Here is a 7,734-nt window from a genome sequence, read left to right as displayed (position 1 = left end):
ATGTCAAACTCAAACACTTGGGTTTGGTTTGGATTCCGGTTTGATTCAGATTTACCCAAACCAATGAACACCTGTAGTAGGAAGAGAGATTGTCTAAAAATTAGGTCTAAGTTAAAAAAAAATGAAAAATTTGTTACACATTAAAACTTTCACAAATTTAGAGGTGTTCGCAATGTGGTTTGTGTGATTTTGACGTTAAAAATCATCAGAATCGTAAGAGAAAAAATGTGCGGTTCAATTTGGTTCGGTTGATTTTTAAAATTAAAACGAAATCAAACTAATGTGATTTGGTTTGGTTGATTGGGTTTTTTTTTTAAAAAAAAATATTGAGCCATACATACACATAAATATAAAGAAAAATAGAATTTTGTATTTCATCGTCGATACATTACCATAAAAATATTAAAATTATAAAGTTTATAGTTGTAAAAAAATTATAATTTAATTCATAAAATTGCGTCTTATATTTTATTTTATGTTTAATAAATAATATACATAAAATTACATTCTTAAATAAATATATCATACAAAAAATACGATAAAATATATTTTGTCAAAATAGTATTTATAAATGAATAATATTTTAATTTTTGATGATATATAAATTATAATAAATATCTATACAAAGAATATGATAAAATATATACCAAATACTTCTAAACAATTATATATATATATATATATATATATATATATATATATATATATATATATATATATATATATATATATTAGTGAGTAAGATTTTGTAACATAATGCGATTTGGTTTAGTTTAATTCGATTTGTAAAATAAAAACTGTAAACTGTACCAAACCACACGGTTTTGTTGATAAATAGCTCAAATATATCCTAATCAAATCCGATTTTGTTGACAAATAGCTCTTACATATGATTGATTTACTATAGATTTTTTTTTACATGAACATCTTTTGAAAATTTTGTTTATCATTAAAATTTTAAATAATTTATTTTATCTATTTTAATAAATATACATATATTTCGATGTATAAAATTTAATAATTTTTTCAATAGTCTAATCTTCATATTTAATTAGATTTCTTTAAAAACTAAATTTGCTTTAGTCTTTTATCAAATGGATGATGCCAAAACATATTTAATTAAGTTCAGGTATATAATGTTGTAAGTCAGCCTGAAATTTTTTATATAATAAATTAATTAAAACCGTAGATTAATGATAATTAATGGTTAAGATTTGGAATAAGTCTTTTAAACTTACTCTTAAAGTAAATATATTTCTCTTCTAAAAGCATTAATGAGTATGAGCCTTAACTTTATAGTAAGAAGGATAATTGAAAGAAATTGATACAACAAGATTATCTATGGAATATGGACACTAAAATAGGTGTTTTGCTTTGAAATGTTTTATGTTCTGATTTAACAAGCATAATTAGATTAATTTTCTTTTTACTTTTTACATATTTTAAAATTTTATTGACAAATAGATAAATTAATTCTTAAATTGTTATATTAGTTTAGTAAATAAAGTATATCTTTAAAATTATGTATAATATTAAAAATAATTAAAAAATTATCTTAATAATGAATAAACGAAATATCGCATGTTCAAATTCACAGTTTTATATTTATTGTTGATGTCTAATTAATGACTTAAAAATTATAATAATTTGTTATGTTTATGATATTATACAATGTCACATGACTCACATCAATTTATTTTACCATCAATTAATTTATTTATAAAAATTTAAATATATAAATTGGTCAATTACAGCAATCATGTGCAAATTAATTATTAACAAACTTTTAAAAGAAATAAATTTTATAAAAAATCAATTATTAATGAGTTGGCATTGATATAAATCAATATGGAGAGGAGAGACTTCGATTTCCTATGTCACCTCATAACTTCTAACCGTACAAATTTAAATGACAATTTGCATTTAATCATGTCACCTCATAACCTCCTTTATTTGTATTTTAATACTGTACTTGTATTTTTTGCTTGCTCAATAAACAAATCACCTAATCCGTAACCAAAAAATAATAAAACAAAATAAAATTTAATAAGGGAAAAAAGAGTAGGGATAGAAATGTCATGAAAATCATGATAGATGTAAAAGAGCAAGTTTCAGAAAATGAAACGAACCTAACGTAATCTATTGGAAATGTAGATTTGATATATGAAAAAAGGAAAGAAAATAAATAATACGGCGCACAAAGCCACGTGACACGGAACCAGATACACGCCATTATAATCGGGAAAATAGGAACCTTTGTGTCTTTGACGGTACGATGTCTTAATCAGTGACGTCCACATTTCACAGGTGCCATAGTATTCTTATTCCTATGTTTCCGTCACTGTGCATAAATTTTATCATTTCAACTCTTTTTTTTCTTTACGTTTCATCCTTAACGTATTCATCTTAATCATAAGCTTAGACTTTAGGTAAGCAACTCCTAAATGATAATTTTACATTAACATGTTACTACTAATAGATCCATATTGAACCGAAAGATAAAGTGGAGTGAAAAGAAAAGCTAGAAAATGAAAATGAGAGAAGGAAAAAAAGTTTTAAAAGCTTGGAAAATACGGTGGGCCCATGGGCTCACTTTGTCAGAGAAAGATGGGGTCCACAATGAATGGTAGGGTAGGTTATAAATTTATCTATGTAGTGTGTGCTACTTTGAGCAGAACAGGATGGGTATCGCGCCATGCCTGTCTTTGTCAACCAACCAACAATATCGTATTATTGTACGTGTATAACCAGCTCATTTTGTCCTTGTGGTGGAAGGCGTAGCTATCAAGAATTTGCACCCCAACTAAAAAATTCCAACGGTCGTGTACCATTAATTAATCCTACTATAATTGATTAGATTATGAAAAGTGAAAACTAAGAAAATTGATAGATAATTAACAAAACATAAAATAAGAAAATTACTGTAAGACATGAGAGATAGAAAGTTAAAAGAATTAATTTATAATATAATAGAAATAAGGGTCTTGCTAACCAGTGCCCTCAGGGCAATGGTTAAGCATTCCAAAAAAAGAAAATATTTTATAAAAAATGTAATATTTCAATTTTCGAAGTATTAAATATGCAGATTATTGAGATAAATTTACTATTTTTAATATTTTAACCAATGCCCTGAGGGCACTAGTTAGCATTTCCCTAGAAATAAATAAGAGAGAAAAGTTAAAAAGGAAAAATAGTAAGTGAATGAATGAGTTTTTTTTATCTTATTATTATTTATTAATTATTAATTGATGATAATTATTTTATTTATTTAATAAATTTACTATGTATTATAGGTTTTAACGGGAATTTTTAGTGGAAAGAACTTTTTAAGATTATAGTTTAATACTACCTTCGTCTCTAAATATAAGACTTCGTAGACAAAATTATACTAATTAAGAAAGTTGATTATAGTGTTAAATTTATTGACTATTTGTACAATTTTGTAAATTTATTTTTAGAATAGAAAAATAATTGATTTTTATACAATGTGTATTTATTATTGATTGAAAAAAAACAAAGTGATATAATTAGAGTTGGGTTAGGAAAAAAATAATTAATATACTTTAAATGTTGAATAGTTGAATAGAATCTTAGAAAATATCAAGAAAAAAATTCAAGATAGAGTCTTATAATTATAAACTGAGTATTACAATTTAGTATAATATTAGAAATATTTGATGGTTTTTACAAGGTTACTAGTATCATTTGAAAAATTACTCCATCTATAACAAAATATAAACAATTTTGATGATATAAGTTGTAAAAGAATATAAGTAAAAGTTTATTTTTTATGTTACACTTAATGATAATATAAAAAAAATACACTTAATATAATTTAATTAGTAAAAGAGTTTTTTTTTTTAAAAAAAATTATACTATTAATTCATCACCATCATTTGTTGCATTACTTTATACTCTCTTTATTTCTATTTATAAGCAAATTTAAATTTTTTATATTTATTGAATAATTGGTGTATCTAACATATATATGATTTAAATATATAATTTATTCAATGAACCAAAAAAGTCAAAAAATTGTTTATAAATAAGAATGGAAAGAGTAGGTGATTAAAATAAAAGTCAAACTTCTTGTGATATCCAATTTCTATGATTAACTAACTGTATAAAATTATTTTACACTATCAACATATTTCAATTAAATTCTTAATAATATTAATTAAAACAAGTTTACTCATTTATATTAAAGAGTAAAATAAACATTGTAGTTTATGACATGGTTTTAGCATTGAAATAAATTGTATATTTTTTTATTCTATTTGGTCTATAAATCATTACATTTGTTTTTTGTCACATGATCTGTGAGAATAAAGGGACCTTTTTCACAACATGTCAAATATTACAATGCATCTATGCAATAAAATTTTATTTTATTTTTAGTAAGTGTTCCATTCTAGAATTAGAAATAGATGCATTTGGTGAATTAATGATCTTGAAATGGTGGTGTTGACCTCAGTCACGATTGCACGTGATGGACCTACATGGTTAATACTCCAATGCTTAAGTTGGTTCAAGATTCAAGATAAGTGTAATCAAAAGTGGAGATCAGAGAATGTAACTCATTTTTGCGTGTGAACCGATTTAATACTTTGGGTCAAGTGGAGTGAATTTGAAGAGAGTGTGGTCTTTGGTCGGTGCAGAACAGTGGCCCCAAGGCTTTGCGGGGCACTGAAGGAATCAGGGGAAGCCTTGAGTGATGTTGGTAGGCCTCTAAGATGTTGTCTGATGTGAGATAGAACTAAAACGCCTGGAATCTGTTGAAAAAGTAGGGGGAAACAAGCGCATTAAATGCAGCCCCATCATTGAAATGTTTCCTAGACTTCTTTTGACACGTGTGGTGACGTGACTAGCTAGAGCATAACGCAGTTTATAGTGCACTCGAGTTTGCGTGTATTCATAAGAGAAATATAGTTGTTGATCTTGTGATTTCTTTTTCTTGTTGGTCTCACTTGCTAAGGTATGGCGTAGTTTTTGTCACATCATTAATTTAATGTGTGAGAATAAATGGATTTTTTTTCAAAACATGTCAAATATCACAATGCATTCCTTAAGTAAAAAATCTCATTTTCCATTTTTTGAAAGCATTTCATTCAACATAAAAAAATAGACTTTGTTGAGTGAATCATTTAAAGTTATCTAATCTCTTGAAACAATTAGTCTTTAAACAAGAATTAGATTATGATATCACTTATTGAACAAGTGACTTTTAAACACAATAGGATAGTGAATTGTGATAGAAAAGTTTTAAAGACTTCGGAAAATAAATTGTTTTTGAGTTGATTTTTAGAAGGGGTAAAGAAAAGAAAAAAACAAATAAGTAAGTACAAGAAAAAATAGTTGAGTTATCATAAAAGAATACACCAGGTTTTATTCTGATTAGCCCCAAAATCACGAGGCCTACATCTAGTCTCCAAGGATAGCTCCTTGAAATTTTCACTATCATAGAGTTCTTAACAAAGGATCAGCCCATAAACTTCTTACACCAAGCTTTTATCTCTTATTCAGCTTGCAGCCTTTACAATTAGATATCTTGAACAAATGCAACAATGAGTTACACACACAATATTTCTAAGAGTTTTTTTTTTAGATTGTTGGTATGAATGAAAATGACCACGAGACCTCCTTTTATAATAAAGTTATCATTAAGATTCACAAAAAAGGAATTTTTTGAAAATGCCTAATCTGGTCCATAATTGATTATGGTCAATCAGATTGTGATTGATTATGCACATGCAAAATAGGAAAATATTAGCACAAATCACCCCATAATCGATTACATTAATTCAATAATTAATTAATAAGCGAGTAATCTTCCATAATCTATTGGTTACCAATCATAATCGATTATAGAGTAAATAAAATGTCTCATTATAGAGTCCTAATCGATTAAACTTGAGCAAAAGAGTTTCCAGGATTTTCCAAAGAGCCTTTTAGAAAGTTATTTTTGAAAGATATGAAGTTTAGAAAAGTATTTTTAATGAGTGTGTGAATTTCTTATTACTTGGAGAGATACACAAAATTTAATAAATTGATCCTAAAAAGATAAGACACTTTGAGCAAAAGATCAGATGACAAACTTTTAAAAAATAAGTAAGTTTTTCATATTTTTCTTTTGCATTTGATCTTTTAAGTAAATCATCATAAATCGTAGTTAAAAATCAAAAGTCACTATAATTTGTGAGTTTAAGGGTCTAGCAACCATGGGTAGACACATTATTTTTGGCAAATTACAAGAACATGGTGTTGAATTCTTAGAGAAAGGGCAAGAAAGCTTACATTGTATGTGAGGACAATGTTGTGGAATCCTCAGATGATGGAGAAGCCAACCTTTTTCTCATGGAAAATTATCAAGATGATGAGGTAGCCTCTTGTTTCTCTTATCATGATCTTTTTTTGTATTGTAAGAAGTTAACAAAAGAAACAAGTAAATGAAACAAATTGTCTTTATATCCAAGGATACTATTTCTTCTCTTGAATCTAAAAATAAAATACTTGAGGAGGAAATACAAATTCTTAGAGAAAGAAAAAATGATCTAGTTTCAAACATTTCCACTTCTAACGAAGAGGAATAACTTGTCAAGTGCAATGAATGTGATACTTTAAAAAAAAAAAATTTGTGATCTTCAAAAGGAACTTGTCAAGTTCACCCAAGAAAGAGATAATTTGAATATTCTGTTGGAAAACCAAAGAGCTTTCTACAATAAAGTTGGTATTTGCTATTAACCCAACAATAATAGTAAGAAATTTAGTAACATTTTTAATTCTAAATCAACCTCTCATTGCAAAAATTTAAAATGAAACTATTGCACTAAAAAAGGCCATATTGTTATGTTATATTTCATTAAGAAAAATCATGATGGAAAATAAGGACATCCTCCTTCATACTTTTATAAAAAAAACATTGTGAACACAAAATGAAAATTTAATCTGCTTCATCAAAAGCTTATGCCTTTATAATAAATTCCAATTAAAAGAACACTCATAAAAATAACAATAGAAGACCCCATATGATATGGGTACCTAAAGTTAATACATAAGTTTTATTGCATGAGTGCTTTATAGTCTCTAGAAGAGCTTGCAGGGACAATGGTCAATGAGACAAATCTTCCTAAATAATTTTGGGCTAATGTAGTAAGCAATGATTGTTGTGTCGTGAATCATGTTTTGATAAGACCAATTCTAAATTGGGCGCCTATGAACAATTTAAAGGAAGAAAATTGAATATCTTTTATCTACATGTCCTCGGATGCAAATTCTTTATCCTTAACAACATGAAAGATAACCTTGGAAAATTTGACGCAAAAATTGATGAAGGCATGTTCATGGGATATTCCACTTTGAGCAAAGCTTTTAGAGTATTTAAAAAAAAAAAGAAACCTTACAATAGAAGAATCGATTCACATTAATTTTTATAAAACCTAGTTTAAGTTAATCTATTGATTACTACTTGATGGGTCTTTAGAAACAAGTTGGACGGAGATGGAAATGTTTTAAGAAATAAAATCAAACTCTTTGTAAAGGGATACAATCAACAGGGATGCAAATTCTTTATCCTTAACAACATGAAAGATAACCTTGGAAACTTTGACGCAAAAATTGATGAAGGCATGTTCATAGGATATTCCACTTTGAGCAAAGCTTTTAGAGTATTTTAAAAAAAAAAAGAAACCTTACAATAGAAGAATCGATTCACATTAATTTTTATAAAACCTAGTT

This window comes from Vicia villosa, linkage group LG3 (genome assembly GCF_029867415.1).
Source record: "Vicia villosa cultivar HV-30 ecotype Madison, WI linkage group LG3, Vvil1.0, whole genome shotgun sequence".
NCBI lineage: Eukaryota > Viridiplantae > Streptophyta > Magnoliopsida > Fabales > Fabaceae > Vicia > Vicia villosa.
This window is presented reverse-complemented; position numbering follows the sequence as displayed.